Raw genomic sequence first — 20,843 nt, forward strand, 5'->3', positions numbered from 1 at the left:
GTGTGTGTGTGTGTGTGTGTGTGTGTGTGTGTGTGTGTGTGTGTGTGTGTGTGTGTGTGTGTGTGTGTGTGTGATGCAGGCATAAGTGCTTAGATCTGTGTGCATCCAGAGTGGTTTGTTGGGGAAGAGGGAAATGAATACTGGCTTAGAACAAATGCTTACAATCTCCACATAGAAAATGTGAATGGTACTGCAAAGCACTTTGTAAATGCTGGTTTTAAAATGTGCGGTACAAAATAATTAGTGTCATTATTACCATGTTGTACAGCTTCATGGCTTTCGCTGGCAACATTCGCCGCATGTTCAACATGACGGCAAAGATGGCAGCCATCTTCACCTACACATACACCTCTACTGTCAATCTGCTATCACCTCGTTTGTTCCATTTTCACCTCATTCATACTTTTCCCCTGTTCTCTGTGTGTGTGTGTGTGTCTATCCTCCCCCACCCCCTTCCAGTTTTTCTCTTGCAGACTGTCGTTGTGTCAATACTTGTTGAAAGGAAGTGTGGCAGTGAGCTAGGAGGTGAATGCAGTCAAGGTTAGTCAACAATGCTTTGTGACACTCTAGCGTTGGCGAGTGCAGTGTTTTTTGCTCTGCTCTAACCCCCCACCCCCCCCCAAAAAATGTTCTGTTCCTACCCCACCCACTGGACCTTGATCATGTTCTCTCCCTGGCCTTTGTGCTCTCAGCCTGATACCTCTCCATCATCATCTTCATGCACTGACCTCCTCCTCCTCCTCCCTGTTTGCAGCCATTTTGACTCTTGCGTTCAGTGCTCCCGGAGAGAACGGCTCAAGCCTGTCAGCGCTGATTCATCCCTCAGTTGCTAGCTCACGCCAATCAATTCTCGTGTTTGTGTTTTGATCCATTATTTGCTTTTTTCCCTCCCCTCTCCCTCTACCTGCTGTATAAGCAGGTCTCCTTTGTTTGCAGCTGCTTTTTTGCCAAACTTACACCTTCAAGCTGCCAGTCTGTCTTTCTTTCTTTTTTTTAAATTGCAGTTTCATCTGTGATTTCTTTCATTTGAATTCCAGTGACCGCATGTGAAAATGCAATTATTGTGTCAGTTTTTTGGATTCACTCTCGAGCTATTTAACAACCAAAAAGAAAGAAAGAAGAAGAAGAAGAGGTGCGAGATGTCCACAACAACGGTGGAGAATCCAGTCGTGATATGATGGAGGGAGCTGCAGTTCAAAGCCAGCTAGCAGGTTACTTAATGAGTTTGGTAATTGGCTTGCTGTGGCCTCCGCGCATCCCTGCCCTCCTGCTGCTGATGTGTGCAGGAACAGAGAGAGCTACAGCTTGCACTCCCTCGCTCAAGCCATCTATATTTCCCCTCCATCCACCGCTCTGGTACAAGCTGACTCGTTGAACTAAAGCTGCACAAGCCCACCACTGTTTATTCCTCGCCGTTTGTTCCCCACTATAAAGAAACTTACAATTTTAGGCTTCCAGTTTGCTCAACATTGAATATCAACTGTCTTTCCAACTGGGTTAGCATCTCATATCCCTGTCATGTATTCACAAATGATTTGCAACATGTTATCTTCTGATTTTAGCACAAAAAGGACACTTTTTGTTCCCATCTCATCGCAATTGTACATCTCATTTAGCACTAGTCTGAAATCACAGGGATAATAGCTGGAAGAGGAAAATGCAGGATGACCTTCATGGTTGAGCAGTGATTGAGAGAGAGGTATAGGTTTTAGTCTTGGTTGCTTATTGCTTTGTTTGTACCGAAGATTTAATGCCTATAGGGGAACCGCATTAGTGAGGCTAAGCTAATATATATCCTTTCTAATGAGAAAGCTTCCCACCTTTCTAGCGATTCCCATTAATTTCCATTTTGTAGCTTTTAAAAAGAACTAAATAAATCCGCCGCACATTAGTAAATGTAGCCATCTCTTGTTGCAAGTCTGCTGCCAAGCGTTTTATCTACTCCCTCTGTGGAACAGTGGATTCTGAACGCTGTAGGGGTTGGAAGGCCAAAGCACAGCTAAGTGGCTCCTCTTGACCTCAGCACTGATCTCCAAACTGTCTGCTCTGACTGCACACAGACTGATTTTAACCGTTCGCTTCCACAAAAAACAGTCTAATCTCATAACACAGCCTCAACACCCTGACTGTGTGCTGTCTCTTTGAATAACACATCTTTTTCTCACCGCACCCAGTGCTGACATGCTGACCGTACATTTGCCTTTGAGATTACTTCTCTCTGCTATTATTCATGCCAAATGGAAAAAAGGAAAGCTGTGAAAAATTAACTTGAATGACTTTAGATGCTTGTTACTCTGACTTATAATGGATGTGGTTATTCTAGTTACCGTTATGTATCCGTAAACTAGATGGCTGAATCATTAGCTTACACACTGAGAGAAGCCGAGTGTGACCAGAGGAGAATAATTGATTTCTGAATAAGCGTCGGCACTGGAGGGAAAAATACAGCATTAAAGGGCCATTGTGCCATATTGAGCATACACATGTCATGAATTAGCGTGTGGAGTAAATGTTTGGTTTTACTCATAATGAACGCTGGCTCACCTCCTCTCTCTCACACACTCGCTCCAGGATCCTCCATAGAAGCAGCATGAAGCTGTACCTCTTGTCACTGTCCACAGGGTGGCAGTGTATGGAGGTGAGACTGCCATGTGCTCTGTGTGAAATGGAGCAGTCGCTGGCTACCTCAGACCACACAGTAATCACCCCCACCCCCCCATTTCTTGCTTTCACGACCACAGCGGACTTCATTTGCTCGTGCCGATCACGTTTAATCACAGCTCCACTCAGGAACAGGTTCTTCCGAGCCGAGCAGCAGACACATGTACTGTTTGTTTATCTTGCCGTGTTTTTGTACACAAAAGGATTTGCCTGAAATGTAAACTTCCTCTTTTTTGCACCACAGCCTTGCCTTGCCTTGCCTGCCTGCACCCTTGTCCCTCTGTGGCCCTCTTGGAAATATAGTCTCATTCCTCAGAGCCTGTTCTCAGTGCAGCCACGGCAGGCTGAACTGCTCTTTTATTCAGATGAATGAGGCCCTGTTTTGCCTGGAGAATCAGACACAGACAGTCCATGTGAGAGCTCGAAGAATGTCTGTGGAAAATCGGGGACTGTAGCATCTGAGGTATTACACACGTGCGTTTGTTTGCGACTGCGTTGAATCGGCTCTGTATTAGAATCAGATTTTACAGCCATGTAAAGACTTGAATGATCTGATTTTGTAATAGTTTCACACCCCGATTTACTCTTACCTTGGCCCTTTAAAAAAAAAAGTCTTCATTTCAGCAAGCTGTGATCTAATGGAAGCTGCGGAGCGCTCTTTGTGTGAATTCAGACAGGGCGCACTTCTATTAAAAGCTGTTTTTTTCTACTCACACATTTATCAAAGTCTGCAAATGAGCAATCAGTTAGTGCTGTATTTTTACAAAGAAAAATGCTGTGCTGTCTCCCACCACCATTTCATCAATTTATCTGCCAGGTGGCAGCTACCCCCATCTGGAGTAAGGTTTACTTACATTCATTTTTTAAATATGCAATACTTTAACCAAATGGCTGCTGCAAGCAAGTTTCACTCTCTTGAGTAGCTTGTGTAGCTTGGCAAAGAGATTAGACATATGTAGCCAACAAGTGTCTTGGTTTTCAGAGTGTTGCAAGGCTGCCAAATGTGACTGTGAATAGCTATGTAAACAAGATAGCTATGCAAGGCTAGACCTTGCTCTGATTGCCTAAAGTGAAATACCTTTCCTTGGCTTCTCTCACATTTTACAGCTGTGGTAATGACAGCAAATAAAGCCTACTAGGTAGCAGCTTAATTACTAGCTGCCTGTTTGGACTAAAACCAACAGACAACTTGATTTTTCAGTAAGTTGTGTCACCTTGATAAGGCAGTTTACTCAGAGCAATGCGTAACCTCCGTTTCCTTTGCAGTTTTTTTCCTCTAATGAAAACATCCTCTGTTGAGTGCTATTCTCCTCAGCTAAAGCAACAACCTCTAAAAATCTTGAGTCTTGCTATCCACAAGCGTATAGTTAACCATATTTAGTTGAGTAATTTCCTTGAGTTACTTTGTTGGGAGATTGAAAAGGATTGTTTTATTGCTTCCTCCCCTCTCTCAAACCGCTCCAGGCAAAGTCTGTGCTTTAATTAGTCGAGCAAGACCCTGTTTTCCCTTTGGATTCCCCCAACTTGTAAAGTGTTCTCTTCAGAATCTATGAAAGCTAAAAGGGGCAATGAATGATTTGAAGTCAGCCTTCTTTTGGGTTCGCTTGCCAGCTCAGAAAGGGGAGGGGCTTTCAGCACTCGCCTCAGTATGAGGAACAGTAACTTGAAGCAGCAGTCACACAGAGCCTTTGTTCTTTATGGATATAGTACGTGTGGTGGAGACAGTCACTGCTTTAAAGCCCCCATCTGGAAGAGCACTGTTCGAATATCTAATACAAGAAGAAAGGCTCCTTTAGATAATACCTGCCTAAGAATGGTAAAATAGTTACAAAGATCAAGCTAGCACATCCATTTTGCCTCCTTTTATTATGTGCTGGGAGCGGGGGAAGTTAGCTTGTTACACAGTAGAGATTTAGTCATGTGTTAAAGTCGAGCCTCTGAAGCACACCCCCACCACCAGCACCACCACAGCCTTACCCTCTTCCTGGTGTACAAGTATTGTTTTCTTCTCTAAATCCCTTTCCCCCCCCCCTCCTTCAACTCGTCTGCTCATCCCTGGTGAATGTATTAAATGAAGTTACTAGATATGAGTGCTTAAGAGGCCAAGGCCTCTGAGGCTTGCCAACTATCTCACAGGCTTGGCTCAGTCATCCATGTCACTTTTTTCTGTTGTTTCAGCTACTGGCTGACTTATTTGTGTTGCTGAGCACTTTCTCCCCCTCTTCTGTCTGTCTCTCTGTCTCCCCTGCTCTCCGTTTGCTGCCTGAGTGGCTTGTTTTTGTTTTGTTTTTTTCTTCTCCTCCAGCACAGAGAAATCAGGCTAAAGCAAACAGTTTGTGTCAGCCACAGCTTTTGTCAAGTATTCATTTTTAATGAGGGTAAGTGGCTACAGAGTCCTATAAACCATAAATGGAGTAGACAGACCGGGGAGGGGCATGTGGGTCTTTGATTCAGTGGCAGTCTTTTTGTTCAGTAACACTTGTACTAATTGTGTTTGATGTGGTTGAGGGAAAACGTATTTCAAAATGATAGCTTGTGTTTGGTTTAATGTGCTCTTTTGTGTGTGCGTGTGTCATCATCCACCTTTTCTGGTTTTCTTAACTTCTACTGAAATTCTTCTCCTCTGATAGTCTTTATGAAGGGAGTGTTATAGGAAAGTGCCATTTTCCCCCCTTTTTAAAGCGGCTCTGTTAAATTTCATTGCCTCCGAATTCAAAAACAGAGACCAACCAGATTTTGCTCTGTCGGGATCGAAGGCGCTATAGCTGTAGAGAGGGGCGCTCGGGGAAAAGGTATTGTGATGGGCCGTTTGAATGCTGAACAGAATTGAATAGACACAGTCAGCTTCCCAGATACATGCTTAGGCCTGTAGAATGTGGAGTGCTTTGCTTGTAACTGCACCGGTTGTCTCCTTTCATTATCGGTTAATGGTGCCCAACTTGACAGAGCCATGTGATAAACAGAGGAGCTGTGAAATCCTGGAGGTGGAGTTCTCGTCCGCCTGATAATGGGATCTCATCTGCCGGGGAGGGGAGCCTGCCCGGGCCAGCCAATCCAGCTTTGCTTCGCACTGCCTTCAGAGTGGATTCGCTGCACTCGCCCTTCACTGCCGTCTTGGGCCCAACTTAAGCCTTGCGCTGTGCTGGGAATGGTGGCATTTTGAGTCACTAGACTGAAAAATCTTTTACGCTTTGATTGTGTGATAGAAACCGAGGGAGACGTGCGTTTCCATCTCCCCATCCATCCTTCTGGACCCTCTGAGTGTTTGTGCGTCTCGGGGAAAGGAGGGAGACTGTGTGTAAATATCATAAACACTGATCCTGTGAAATGTATACATACTGTGATGAGGGAGGAGCTGTGGCTGCTCATGGTATTGGGTTTCTAAGTGGTGTGGGGGCGGGGGGTCAGGACAGTTGCCTCAGGAGCTGGAAAAGGTTTTTACCAGCACTCTGTTACACAGCAGAGCCCACCACCACACCGCTGCCATTGAAATGAAGACGACCAACGTGGTTTGTAGCACAATGAAGAGCCCCCTGCACACCACCCCTCAACTCAATTTCTATCAATCCTCACTGCCTGTCTCTCCTGCTGCCCATGTTTGTGCCAAAAAAACTAGCCCAATGCACTATTTGCTTTAGTTAATTGGATTTTTTTTTTTTTTTTACAGTGATCCAATATCATGTTTAAGACAATGAAAATGTGTCAAGCTACTCACTGGGTGAAATGAAAATTATCCTATTAATTTACAAGGTAACACAGTCCATCTTTGTGTCACTGCTCTTCCCAGGTGTGTTAGTGTGCCGTCAGGTTTTTCTCTTAATGGCAGCATTTAGATTTAAATAAAAAAAGGGGGGGGACGGGACTAAATAGTGTTGTGCGTTTTTTTTTTGTTTGTTTGTTTTTTTTTACCGTGAAATTCAACAAAATGAGCGCAGGGACCTTGGAAAAATGTACAGGTTTACCATTAGAAAAATAAAAAAGACCCCCCCCCCTGCAAAAAAACGAACTATGGCTAATGGACTAGTCACATTATCATCCCTGCTTGTTTCTGCCTTTTTAATGGGTGGGGTGACTAATTAATTCATTATCCAAAAATGCAAATGAGCTCCTACAAACCCGAGCGGCATCCACTCACATCTCTCTCTGGTGTATATTCTGGAGGGGTGGGGAGGGGGTGCACGTACTAATGTTTTCAGATAGAAATCAGCGACCTGTACCGTAAGGATGGCGTTGCGTGTAGTTATTTATATATTTGTGTCACCGTTTAGAAAAGGAACGTGTCAGTGCCGCGTGGCGCGGGAAATGTGGGCTGTTAAGCAATTATTTACAGAGGCAGCGCTACTGCACGCTCTCATTGTGTCGCTTTAGTGTTTCAGTCACATTCCCCATAAGCGTTGTCATTGATCGCTTGGTGATGATGATGATGAAGGTCGTGTCGGGCTACTTTGGCCGCCTTGCACCTCGCTTCCTGATGCGCGCGCACGCACACGCATCGGTGTCCCCACGGCGCTGGCATCAATCAGCAGCCCCCAATGGCGTCCCCCAACCACCCACCAACCCACCCCATCTTTGTCCATGACGATTATTTGAATCCAGTCCATGTTTTTGTTTCGCTCGGATTTTTTTTTCCGCCTTTTTTTTGAGTGTGGTCGGCGTAATTCTCCTTCACTAGTGTCTGGATAAAGAAAGACTAGGTCAGCCATGTGGATGCGTCTGTTGAACAGCTGAAGAGGGGGAGGAGGAGGGGAGGAAGAGAAGAGGAGGAAGGGGGGAGGTTTACAGACTCGGAGGGAGCGTGGAGTGTGTGCATAGGAGGAGAGAGAGAGAGAAAGGGGGAGAGAGCGTGCGCGTGGTGTGTGTGTGTGTGTGTGCGCGAAACGGAGAGAGAGAGAGAGAGAGCAAGATCGTGGTGTGTGTGCGTGTGTGTGTGTGGAAAAAGGAAGCGGAGCCTGTTAACGGCGAACTCGCTGGTTTCCTACCCCTCGAAACAAGCGCTATGTTACTTTGCTTGTGGACACTGTCATCGACAGCAACAACAACACGGCCAAAGGGAATAGGAGCAGTTTCGAGGGGGGACTCGCTAGCGCTGTAGTGCCTTTGATCGGGCTCATTCCGGACGTGAGCAGCCTATCAGTAAAGTGAAACCGTCTTTTGTTGAAGCAAGTGCTCGCCTGAGTCCCTCCGTGCGGGTGGCGTTTTCTTCTTTCAGTGGGGGGATACAAAAAAAGAAGAAGAAAAAGTGTCCGTGTTCGCCTCGTTTTTGTCCCGGGTCTTGGATTAAGTCCAGCTGGCTTGCCTTTTTAAGTTCGGTGGGTCATCCTGGGCAAGGATCGCGTTTTGAACTTGTTTGCAGCAGTCTGTGGGACTCCCAAAGAATCAGCAGACTGGCGGGTGAGTAGTTGAATACAAAAAAAAAAAAAAAAATTGTCGGAGAGTTGTGGTTGGAGGGGGGGGGGGGAGCTGTGTGTGTGTATGTGTGTGATAAAGACACTGGATTTGGGCACTAGCAAGGCGAAAGGCCGAGTGGCACACGCACAGTTTGAGTCTGAAATGCCCTTATTTTTGTTTATACCCAGAGGAGGAAGTGTGACCCCCACTCAACTGTTTTTGAGCTGCAAAGTTGTATCTCCTGTGGACTGTAGCAGACCCCCACAACACAACCTCCGTGACCCTGCGGGCACTCTAACAGTAGTTTCAGCAGCTAATGGGTTTTTTTTTTAAGTGTGAAAAATGAAGTAAACAGAAACTGGGCTTGCAATGCAGTTTTTGCTGCCAGGGAAGGAAACATCAGACATGTGGAAGTTCCTCGTGCTCAAGCATTTTAGCAATCAATTAACTTTGAGGAACAACTAAAAAAAAAAAGAAAGACCAAAAACAAAAGTTGCATTTTTACAGGAGAAATGTCAAAATGAGTCTCAGTGAGTTGGTCGTACATACATTCTGACTAGTGGGATTTCCCCTAGTGTAACATTATAGGCTCGACTGTTGGATTTTCACTCTTTGTCATGTCATAAATTGGTAATCCAGCTGTAATAATGGAGGCTAAGTGGAGCGTTTTGTTTTTTTAAAAGATGGGGGAGTTTACTGTCTGTGAGAACGGCCTTGCCAGTTGCAAACTATGGAAGGACCCACCAAATTAACTTGATTCCCCCCCCCTTCAGCACCCCAGAGGCTGTGAACTCTGGCTGGAGCACATGCAGCTCTCACTGTGGGGGTGGGGGTGGGGGAGGCTCTGGGGTTGAAAAGAGCAAGGGGGGGGGGGGTGGCTGGTGGGATATGTGTGTGTATGTTCAGGAGGTGGCAGCTTAGGATTTTAAAGCAGACTACAGTTATTTGTCTGAAAGGCAGCTTATCCACTGTTTTCGAGTTATGGCAGAGGGAGGGGGGGGGTGTTACTTAAACCGCTGTAAATTGGTCGTAGTAAGTCTGGGTGTCAGAGGCTGAATCCACTGGGTACTTGGGCACATAAGCACAAACACAGATTCAAATCAAGGAGGGGTGGGGGGGGGAGTGAAGCGGTGATTGCCTTCATTCTGCGCTGTGTAAAAACAGTCCCTTCCTGGAATCCTTCTGCTGGATTTTTGCGCTGAACTACCACATAAACTCAGAGTTGCATTGCTAATTGCGAGGAGTTAATCTCTACCATACCAAGCTTCCTGTGCCTGTTTTTTCTTTTTGGTCACCTTGGTAGCTAGGAAGTGACCTCTACCTTAATGATTCAGATGCGATTAATCTGCTTGAGTGGGACGACAGCGTATTTGTGATTAATGTATGGCACAACTGCTTTAAAAAAATCATGTGAGTGAGAATATGGGGCACTGAATCAGGCACAAGGTGCAGGTGTGGTTAAAAATTTAACAGCGTGTCTTGTTCCTAGTGTTCCTTTAACTTGTAAATCTCAGCTTGCCAGTCTGTTAGTTTCCCGTGTTTGACTCGATTTGTGATTTTGATCATTTGATTTTGTCGATGACCGGTCCTACTGCCACTCTGTTGATGATTTTGAGTTGATTTCACTACTTTTAAGCTTAACTGCACCACTAAAACAGGCCAGAAATATAAGCCTGAGCTTTTTTAAAAACGTAAACCAATGCCATTCATTAAGATGGCCCACCATATGTATTATTTTATTATTTCAGCAGGGTTGGGTTTAGTCCTTTATGCCACTAATGGGCCCATTTCTAACTTATATACGTCTGCGTACCATGCAATCACAGTCTCAGCCTGCACTCTCATGTGGGAAAACTTGCATAGTTGGCCTTTGTGAACACATTTTAAAGCGGCGTCCTCTTCACTTCCCCAGAGGTTAGGATATCCATTTAGTTTCACTACTTGTGGACGGAGCGAAAGAGGAAGTGGTCAGACCTCTTAATGGAGTTGTACACAGGAGCCTGAGTTGTTCTGCAGTGTGGGATTTGTATGGAAAGAGAGCACCGAGCATTTCACAGCACTCAGGCTGTTATCAGATGAGAGTATAGCAGCCTAAATCTTAATTATGTACACACCGCCTTACTGATGTCGGTATCATTTCAATCATGTCTATTTGCAGTGCTTTATACTAGTGTTTGTGGGAAATGAAATCTGATGTGGAATTTGATCCGAGTCCGCAGACTGTGTTGTTTGATTCATGTAAACCAGGGGAAGCATAGTAGCGGCATGAGTCACCGCCGCCGCCACCCCCACTACCCCACCGCACTTTACAAACACAAGTCCTCACTGCTGACAAGGTACAGAGAGCTAGTAAACATTCAGCTCACATACGGGCGCGTGTATGAGTGTCACCTCTGAGGAATCTGAGGGGCGATATCCAGATCAAAGAGGCTGTTTCTGACCATGCAGAGAGAGAGATGCTTCATAGAGTGAGGCTGTAACGGCTGTCTGGTTGCTCAGAGGCGGCTGAATGTTTGACAGGGCATTGGAAAAATGTTATTTAATCTGCTCGCATGATGGCCCTCAGTGGGATTGCACCACGCTGTGTCCCTGCCCCCTTTTTTTTTCTCCCTCTTCGGTGTCAGGATGATGGCAGTTGCTGGCTGCTAGAATTTTAAAAAAGAAAGGGAAAAAAAACCACACACCTTTGAGGTTGCTGTATGTTGTTTTTTAGCATTATGATGTAACGCATGAAGAATTAGAGAAAGGCGAGTTGTAATTGATGCAGTGTTGGCGGGCCTATCATTTTCTCTCTAATGAGAAAGTCTGCTGGGGTCTTGATATGTTTTCCATTCGGGTAATAGCCTGAATGACTCAACTGTATTCCTTTGTAATTACAAAGAAAACGATTCAGTTGTTATTATAATAGGTTGCATGAATGAAAACACATGTGGCCTTTGACTCCCTGAAAAACAAACTGTTGTGAGATGCTTATCACTTAAACATAGGTAAATTACATCTCCGTTTTTTTCTGAATGTGGGCTCAACTGTGTATATCTTAGGCCACATTAAAGGCATTTCTTGCAGTTACTCTCCCACTTTTGACCTCGACAATACAGAGCAGCAAGCACAGGCTTGTTAAAGAAAAGCCAGGTGGAAAATCAATGAAAGTCCTAGCTTTTCCTACCATTTCCACCACCCCCACTGCACAGAAGCAGACTGGAGGTTTTGAGGAGCGATGATAAATCTCTCCAGGACTTGTGGAGTTTTTTAGACAGGTTTCATTTCTAAATGGATCGAGCTTGCTTCACCACTTCGCAACCTATTGTCCTTGCAGATAGCCGTGTACCGGTGACTCATTAGAATACATTAGCCGCGGATTGACACAGTGCACATGAAACAGTGGTACTGGAACTGCTAAGGAGGCAGTACCCTCTGGTGGGTGACTACTGAAATGGAGAGCAAATAAGGACTGGAGAGGTGCTTTGATTGTTCATAGAAAATTCCTTTTAATTTGTTGTGTGCACAGAGGAAAAGCCAATATCTTTAATTAACAAAAACCTCAGGAGCCAGCGATGAGTGAGAAATTGGGATAATTGAAAATAGGCCCTATCTCCTTTCCTTCCACCCTCCCTCCTCCAGCTCTATGTCTGTACATCCTTAAAGCAGCTGAGCCCATCAGAGGGCACTTTTCGCACATGTTAAGTGGGGGGACATCTGGCCTTGTTAATTCAGTGCATGGCCATAAAGTGGAATGGCGGTCCCCACAGAGCTGCCTGCTCTGAACACAGTCAGATGGAGCCTGTGCGTCCTCTCTATTTCCCTCGTCCTCCCTGTTGACTGTCCCTTTGACACCAGCTCGGACACTACAACAAGAACATCTCCGCAATCATGATATGAGCTTTAATCACCGCTGATGTCTGAAGGAGATAAAGCGACAGCTTTTCTGTCTTTATTCTGTATTCTGTCTTTGCATGACAGAATACTAAATTACAGCACGCCTGGGCTTTATTGACCAATCCCGGTTCTTATTTACTTCAGAACGTAATACCGTGTAACATTGTTTTAGGCACCTACCCCCAGATAGCTACTCTATATTTATTTTTTAGATGAGATGTTTTGCATTAGTAGCATGTATTCATAAAATCCATGTGCTATTGCCACCTGATGTCCCCGCATCCTCTGGATTAGTAGCAGCTAATCAAATGACACCAGTGGGGATGCGTTAATGCTGTGCATTCATATCCTATTTTAGTGAGTAAACATTAAATGTGTTTAAATGTATCACGGCTTTATTTATGCATAAATCTGCTATTAAGTCTGAATTATACATTAGCCAATGAATAATGCATCAGTGCCATTCCTTAATGATTACTTGCCAGGCAGCGAATGGTAATATTTGCTGATAAATTTGCCCATTGATCTTGCTCGTGTTTAACCAAGCTTGTAGAGATGATGTTTACTCCATTTTATGTTGAGGATGCAATCAAAAGGAGGCTAATTTATGTGTGTGTGTTGCTGTCTTTTTCTAAGGAGATGTCTTTTAAAAATGACAAGAGAGCCCTAAGAAGTTTACGTAAAATGTACACAGTCTTAATTCTCTGAGCACTAAATGTTCGTTTATTCTTGTTTCCTCTCACATCTGAGTACGGTGTGTTTGCATACTGTTCAGGGTTACTCTGAGGATGTCTTGTTTATTCTTAAACCTCCACAGATCAATGTCCAATTCCGTCTTTTGTCTTTGTTGACTTGTAGCCATTACATGATGCTCCGTTCTTGTTTTAAGTATGAGTCTAGACTATGTTTGTTGCACTGGTAATTCAGTCCGTACTTGGTAGTGGTTCTCTATTGATACCATGTCTTTTTATTGGCGCTGGTCTTAACAGCCGCACCGAGCCAGATTATTGGCACATTATCCTCATAATGCTCCGAGTCTAGCATTGCCTAAGCCTTCAAGCCTTGCAGCACAGGCTGTTACTGTGCAGATATATTGCTTGTCCACACAATGAGAAAATATTGACTTGTTGTCACTCACTCATTTGATTAGTTGTGTGGGTGATTCTGCTTTTCATTTGTCACCGTGGCAACGTAAATGGGGGGGGGGCGCACAGCAACAGACTCTTTTCTTTTTTCCTGTCCTGTAAATGAAGCGCTGGAGCATTGCAGACTATCACATCTGGAAAAACTCTGAGCAGGAATGAATGTCTTTATCACTCACAGTGTATCATTGGCACTTGTCAGCTCAGCTAATATCCACAAAAAGCCCAACATTTGACAGCTTTTCTCAGAGCCGAGTGTGCAGCTGTGTGGGAGTGATGTACTCCAGAAATCTCACTTTGATTTTGCAGCTCAGCCGAAGGAGAATTATCTGTATATTCGCGGCGTTGGCGAGTAACTTAATTTTCTTTTGTCTGTAAAAGGAGCCAGCTTTATGCAGGCTGCTGTTGTGTGCGTGTGTATAAGCCAGGTCATAACAGGAACACCTTACATTTAATCCAACAGGATTCATCAGTGGCCTTGTTCTTACAAAAATAATGAGCTAGACAGTGAGGGCTGCCCCAGGCTGCGTGTAAGGAGATGATCTCTCTGAACCAGCAAATCATTCTCTCTTTTTTTAAAAGACAGGCTAATGACTATTCTTGATGTCTGTCAGTGATTTAAGTTAACTAGCGTTAATTCACAGAAAGATCTAATGGGCACGATTGTCGGGCTGAGTCGAGGCAGCCAGTGAGAGGCTTTTGCTTGGGCGGGGGTAGTGTAATTGTTTTTGCTGGCCACGATTCTCTCTGGAAGGGATGACTGCACAACTCAGATATGTAAACAAGAAGAAACTGAAAGGCAATATGCTGATACCTTGTCTGTTTTCTCTTGATCAACCTAGCTTTTGAAATGAAATTTCTAAGCTCTACCCAAACGCTCATAGGATTCCGCTTGGCAGTAATGGTTGTTTCACAAACCTGCATCTGCTCAACTGAGCATTTCAAACATGTAAATCGCATGTGGAAAATGGAGATCTGGAGGAAATCATTAACTGTGACAGTGCACAATAAAACAAAGAGAGGCCGAGTTAAAGACAGCAGATGCTCAAAGGGTTTGATTCTGCTTATTGGAGCATGACACTTTTAGTGCGGCAGAGAATCTCATTGCGTTTGTCAGAGACAATGATACTTGTCTTGCCAGTGCCCTGCCAGTCATCTGTTCTCCAGAGGCTTTCACTGTATTCATTAAATGCTTATGCTTTTATCCAAACTCGCATTTCTTCGTATGCTCACACCTGCTGTCATTTTTGCTCACAAAATCAGGCTGCTTGTTTTCCAGCAGAAGACAGCTTGTAATGTTTATCAGACTGTAGATGCGTAGACTTCGACTAAATCTGTCCTGAACATCCATGTTTTTAGGCTTCCAAACTTTGTTAGGGAAGGGGGAGTGGGGATTGGGCGTTAAGTGTTGCTCTGCCTGATATTGTAATCACAGCCAAATTATGCACAGTAAGAATAATGACTGTGCTGTGATTTTTAATATATGTGTAAAGTGATCACATAAAGAAAAGTCTCAGCTTGTATACTCAAGCTCTTATACATGTCTGCATCTTAAAAACAAAAGCAGAGAATATCCAAATCCAAAAATTGGAAACAATGCAAGCCCAATAAATACATTGTTGAATACACCGCTACAGCCATAACATTTTGAAAAGGCAAACTGAGCATTTTTTGAGCATGTGGGATTTTAATTGTTCTACTTTCTTTTTAAAATTTCTATGTAAAGCTACTTGAATTCTTTCCCCTATAAATATGACTTTTGCCAACATCCCCTGTACTCTTAATAAGGCTGATTTTTACATTTCAGTATATGTCAGTAAAGACATGGTTTGATCATTGTTAGACTAGTTTCCGGGTTTTTCCAAGTGTACCTGCATAGGCAGAGACCACGCTCACCAGCTTTTAATGCACACCCAGTCATTTGTTCTGTAAGCAAACCAGAAATCGACAGAAACCAGAAAAGACAGAAACTGCTTCAAGCGCTTCGAGGGTTACTGTTAGCTGACTTTTAAGCGTAAAGCCAACTAACAGTAACCCTAAAGAGTTAAATGGCATCTATTGTTTGAAGTAATGCGACAGTGCAGTCAGTTACATTTTAAAATGAAAATTTCTGACATTTAAATGGGAACTAATTTTCAGTCTTCAGTCTAGTCTTAAATGAAAAATACCCAGCAGCCCACTGCACTCGTGGTGTCACAGCTTCACGATCTAGAGGGAATAGACAAACAACTCATTATAACAGAGCATGTATACCGCTTTAGCTAACGTCATTAAGGACTTCTTCTTGAAACAAGGAATTCACGCAACACAGCCACTGGGATGGTGCAATATTATTGGGAAACTACAGGCTACTGCAGACTAACAGGTTTTATGTATTTATCCAGGTGATTTAAGTGGGTATGTGCTTATTGTGGTTGCTGTTAAAAGTTAACACCCAAGGGTCATCCCACTTTGCAGTTACTTGAAAATAAAGTAAATTTAACAAGCTCATCGGTTTTTGTATGTGGGTGTACTGGAGATGATTAGCTACCTTTATCTTATAAAGGGGGAAAAATAGATTCATGTAATAACACAAACCAGATTTTTTTCATTGTTAATATCACTGATTTGACTCTCCTACGTTTATCTCTTGAGTGCATGTTTTATAAATAGCAAAGCAGTGCAATGCTGCCTTGATAAAGTCTGATAAAGTTGAACTTAAGACCCATCAGGAAACAGTCCAGTTTGCAAACACACAGCTTTTTGGGGTTAGTGTTTGTGTCAGCACAGGGGCAAGACTGGACATCTGTCTCCCAGTGATCTATAACGCCCACAATCCCTCCCACAGACTGTCGGCTTTGGCACTCGGGCCCTACACCGGTTGCTGTAGTATGCCCAGCCACCCACAACAGTGGCTGATCTCGCAAGTATAACAAACAGCAGGCTAACAAAGAGGATAGAAAGCAATAGGACACACAGCAACAGAAGACCTTAAAAGCCCCATGCCATCATAACTCCACTTCAAAATGGAGGCCTTTGTTCTGAGATTGTTAGAGAGGACATCATAGCAAGGTAGCAGCACATCTTTTCATCCTCAAACACACACTCACTCCCACTCACTCACAGCCTGCTGTCGGTGAAGGAGATCCTCTTCCTGATAGGGCTTCAGAGAAAGGTATTCCTCTGGGACTGTTGTTGAGGGATTTCTACAATTCTGCCGTGCACTGATTAAAGGAACACTTGTAGATAATCCTTTTAAAAATAGGTCTTTGTTGTGGCAGTGGAGGAGTGAGTGAGAGTGCGAGGGGCAGAAAAAAAGGCCTAGATTTGGATTTTTAAATGGTTATATCACCTTGGTATCTGCCACTCTGCTAAGATAAATATTTAATGACAGGGTGGCTGAAATAGAGCTGTTACAGACTGCCGGTGAGAAATTGAGCTTCTATTTAGAGCCCATACTGTTCCATAAAGTCATGCCATTGGTAGACAGCCCAAGGTTATTAGTGTGGTATGAGAGTAGTGTGTGTTTGTGGTGCGCCTGTGGGCTGATGAAGAGTTCTCACTCTTTTCTTGCTGCAGTGATATGAAGGAGAGAAATGCACTCGGTCTGCTATTGAGCATTCACTCATGAATCCTTGATGGATTACATGTGTGTGTGCATGTGTGTGAGAAACGTCATTGTTGTGGCAGCAGCGCCGCAATCTTTAATGCACAACAGGAACGCTGTCCAGGTGCACCACACTTGAACTACTTCCAAAACAGAAACAGCTGCATGTTTTGCCCTTTACTGCCTCAGATTTGCTCTGTTTCATTTCACATGATCACTGCCCTGTGGGTTCTTGTTCGATGTCATTCACGTCATGCAAAATTGATTGCAAAGGTTTGCATCGGCGCCGAATGCAATGAAGTTATCGCAGTGTAAAGACAGATTTCCCAGCATCGATTCTCCTGACTTTACACTTTAAATCTCTTGTGAAAAAGAACCTTTCAATTGACATCAGTCTTGGCTTTAGAGGTTTGGCCAGGATTATGAAGTGAAGCCTCTATTAGGACTTGAATGTTACTGCACAGCTCATTTAAACACTGATCTACGCTCTGCTTGATTCATCCTGTTTACTCATTACGTGATAGCTGTGGTGAAAGCAATTACTTTGAGCTTTCAAGTACCTTGCTTTTGGTCACACTGCGGCTCTTATTCATTTCACTGGCGTTCCCAAGGCCCCGAGGCTTCCAATCAGCCCAGTGAGTGGCGTGCACTAACATCTTGCCTCTCTACGTAGGAAATAGGTGGGTAAACACAGCAGAGTCCTTGAAGCACTTCCCATTGCTGCTATTGGATTACCAGCTGCCTTTCCGGGCCTCATATGCACAGATGAGCGCCAAGATCAATGGAGCTCTTAGTGCGGCGCTAATTCGATCAGGACTGGCTTTGCCACTGCTGATCAGAGATTTTTTTTTAACTTAAAACAAAAACGTAATCAAGTCGAGCCCATGTCCGATAGCCCCATATTTTCAGCTCCTCCAACTCCCGTAGACATCAATCAGGAGGCATTTCATATTCATTATTGAATCGTTGGGTTGGCTTGCTGAGAGAGAGGTGTAGAGATGGAAGCAGTGAACTGCTGTGTAAAGCGATCCGGCCGGTTTTCGCTGAGTGTAGCAGGAATACTGCCTTTTCTCCAACAGAGCAACTGGGATCATAAATAAGCTAAGAGCATGTTTTTAGAGGGATGAGGCATCTCCCGTGTTGACAGTGAGCAGAGAGAAAGGGTTGAAGGGCATATTGACCCTCTTGTTGTGGAAAGCAAAAAGCAGACTCTTACTTGCCTCCCCTCCCTCCTCCCCACCCTGTTCCCCATTAATTATTGTTTGATGCTAACAAAGGAGGGAGGGGGCACGTTATGAAACATAATTATTCATTGCAGCATTTCCCCTCGACGAGCCTTATTCCCCCCCTCCCCTCGTGCTCAGTGAAGAAGCTGCCAGGGCTGTCAATTGAGTACAGCAGGCAAAGATGTCCCCTCAGCCTTTTAAGGAGGGGACAGCAGGGAGCAGGGTGAAGGATGCTATTTGCCCCAGTGATATATGAGGAGAGACAGCAATATATGTAAGGAGCTGCTGAAAGAAAGATAGAAGGTCAAGGCACATTACACTCCAACCATTAAACTGGCTGAGCACATAGTCTGACCCGAACTGCAAATACAGTTGCTCGGGAGCAGCAGCAGCAATTTTTTGTTTATATATCTACGTGGTGCGTGTCAATGGCCTACACATTTCAGATTGACACGTGTGTATACACACAGATGAATGCAGCACTGTAGTGAAAATGCTCTCAGTGGCTTTTTATAAGCTCGCAGATGCAGTGGGAAGCTATTTTAACAAGCGTGTAGCTGCACAAACCTGCCCTCCCTAGATTTTCACCAAAGCGACGGCAATGGCAGACGTGTTTAAGACCGTTTTCCTATGCATGAACAGAGCATATGCTGTATTTAAACAGAATGCAAGCATGGGATTAGGTAACAATTGTGTCTCATAGCACTGGGGTAATTTAGTGCAGTGCACATTATTATTTCTTCCCCTGGTATTATTTTATTGAATATTAAGAAGGCAAGCTGTTCTTAAATTTTATGCTCTTGGCACAGGCAGGTAGTGTTTTTAATGTCATCAATGGCCCGGCGACAAGAGGAGAAGTCTGCAAGGCTGCCATGGTCAAAGCCTAACATTAACATTCCTGGAATATTTGAGGATTATTCGCATCAACTCACACACACACAGCCAGCTCTGTTCACCTTTGGTTTAGAGGAAAGAAAGGGGAAAAAATAGCGGGACCATAGCCTGCCTGAGATTTCTGGTGTTGGCTGGTATTTTTAATGCGTCATCGTTGTTGCACTGTGGAGGATGCCATGCGTAATCCAATGTATTGCAATTATTATGTATTGGGATGTGGGGCTGAAAAATATTCAGCTTGTGTTGGCTGGAGGCATAGCACACTATCAGTTGGGGATCAAGTCTTCATTTCACACATGAACAGGCAGAGTTAATCTCTGGATCACTACTGTACACCGACTAATGCCTAGCTTCTATTCTTAAATTTTCCCAGAGGCCCATTGTTCCAGGCCCCTGCTGTTAATAATCTTGGAAAATAGTTGCCTTCTGTAGCTGATGCCTTAATTTAGGGGAAGACCTGAGCATTTGCTTGTGTTCCAAGTAGTAAACCATGCAGGTCTGACTCCTCCATGCTCTTTAAAATTAATTGTGTGTATTTGTAGGCTACCTGTGTGTGGCAGGGTGCACTAAAATGCCACTACTGCAAGAGGCCCAGTCGCAGCCACTGCATGTTTTATGAGCTCTGAGCTCAGATCCTACTTGTTCCAGCACTGTTTTCATCACTCCTAGCCACTCCCCCCCCCCACTCATGCCTTTTTTTTCCCTCCTTTTTTTTTGGATGAGGGAGACTCATCCAAAAAAAGGCAATGTTAACAACACTGCCCCATCTGTGGGTTTAGTTTAAAAAAGTGTGGTTAGCTCTGTGGAGGCTTCACAGATTCATCATTCATATTATTCTCATGCACAGTACAGAGGGTGCTTTCCCCTCCGCCTAAGATCACTGGCTTGCATGACTGAGATGGTGGATGACAAGGTTGAATGCCACACTGAATATTGTACCCCCCGTCGACTGCTTTCTAAATCTTTTTCTTAAACAAACACATTTCTAACCTAGGAAGCCTTCCTGACGGTGCGTATTTGCGGCGCTTATACGTCGACTGGCTGCATGAGTTATGGCTTTGGCTCCGAGGAAGCTCAAATTAGCATGTAGGATGCAAACAAAAGCGAGTTCTATTTTTAAAGAGATGAATGCTGCGTTTTATTTGGTTTGTAATGGCAATCAGTCAAGTGTTGGTGTTGCGGCGGCAGTTGGTGGTTGGAGGAGAGGTGTTTGCATATAAAATAATAGCCCTGCCTAATTAGAGGTAATACCATCCTGTGGTATCTCGAGGTGGAGGTGTTTTTTTTGGCTCCGATCATTATAAGACACTGAAAGGAAGGATTGTCCTCCACTACCCCACCCCCACCCCCCATCCTCAGCCATCTGCTCCAGGATGGAGCAGTTTGCCACCACACAGCTAAATAATTTAGGCGGAAAAATGGTTTTGTGTACTGACCTAATGGCTTTGTTTTGGGGAGCTATTCTTTAAGACATCCTTCAGTGCCCCCCCCTTTGGCCTGTGCTGTCAGTTTGAAACCTCAGAGCTGTCTTATCTGTCACTCTTATCTATTTATGTTAGTTTTTCCTCAGTGTTGGCACGTCACTCTGTGTGGCATAATGATTAGAGTAGCTGGAGGATGTAGGGCAGCCGTATGAATACATTTCCTCCCCTCTCACGCTCATTTAGACTACCAGTTGGAGTTGAACTGATGGATAGGATCGTTAAGCTGATGGGCAGAATTCGGGAGGAAGAGTGGGGATATTTGATTCCTGAATATCAGAGGAAGTGCTACATGATTGAGTGCACAAATATTAAAATTTTGAGAGTCCTTTCAGCAGTTCACAGAATCTCTGTTTATTTATTTATTTCGTTTTTTGCTTTCCCAGTAATTCTTTTTACTGTATACATCTGTTTGATAAACTCATGTAACTCATTTTCCCCTCTGCTAGAGCTCTGTTCTGTTTTACAGAGATAAATGTTTGAAGAAACACACATTTTCCACTACAAACATTCTGAAATGTGTCCCTAGTGTGTATTTATACCTTGCTGACCCCATCTTTACCTTTGGGCATAATTTCTATTAGGGCAC

At 44.1% G+C, this 20,843-nt stretch overlaps 1 protein-coding gene across 5 annotated transcripts in view; it reads left to right on the forward strand.

The window, feature by feature from the left end:
• rerea (arginine-glutamic acid dipeptide (RE) repeats a) overlaps positions 1 to 20,843 on the forward strand; it is a 127,782-nt gene that overhangs the window by 30,040 nt on the left and 76,899 nt on the right. For 2 of the 5 annotated variants that reach the window (XM_005732871.1, XM_005732875.1), the window contains exon 1: positions 7,550 to 8,052. The exons of 2 other annotated variants lie outside the window; for them this stretch is intronic. The gene's annotated coding sequence lies outside the window, so the exon portion shown is untranslated. Of the gene's footprint in view, positions 1 to 459; positions 541 to 7,549; positions 8,053 to 20,843 lie in introns of those variants that run through there. One more of the 5 variants, XM_005732872.1, reaches the window with a different exon arrangement.

This window comes from Pundamilia nyererei, unplaced genomic scaffold, assembly GCF_000239375.1.
Source record: "Pundamilia nyererei isolate P.nyererei 1_Seehausen unplaced genomic scaffold, PunNye1.0 scaffold00049, whole genome shotgun sequence".
Lineage (NCBI taxonomy): Eukaryota > Metazoa > Chordata > Actinopteri > Cichliformes > Cichlidae > Pundamilia > Pundamilia nyererei.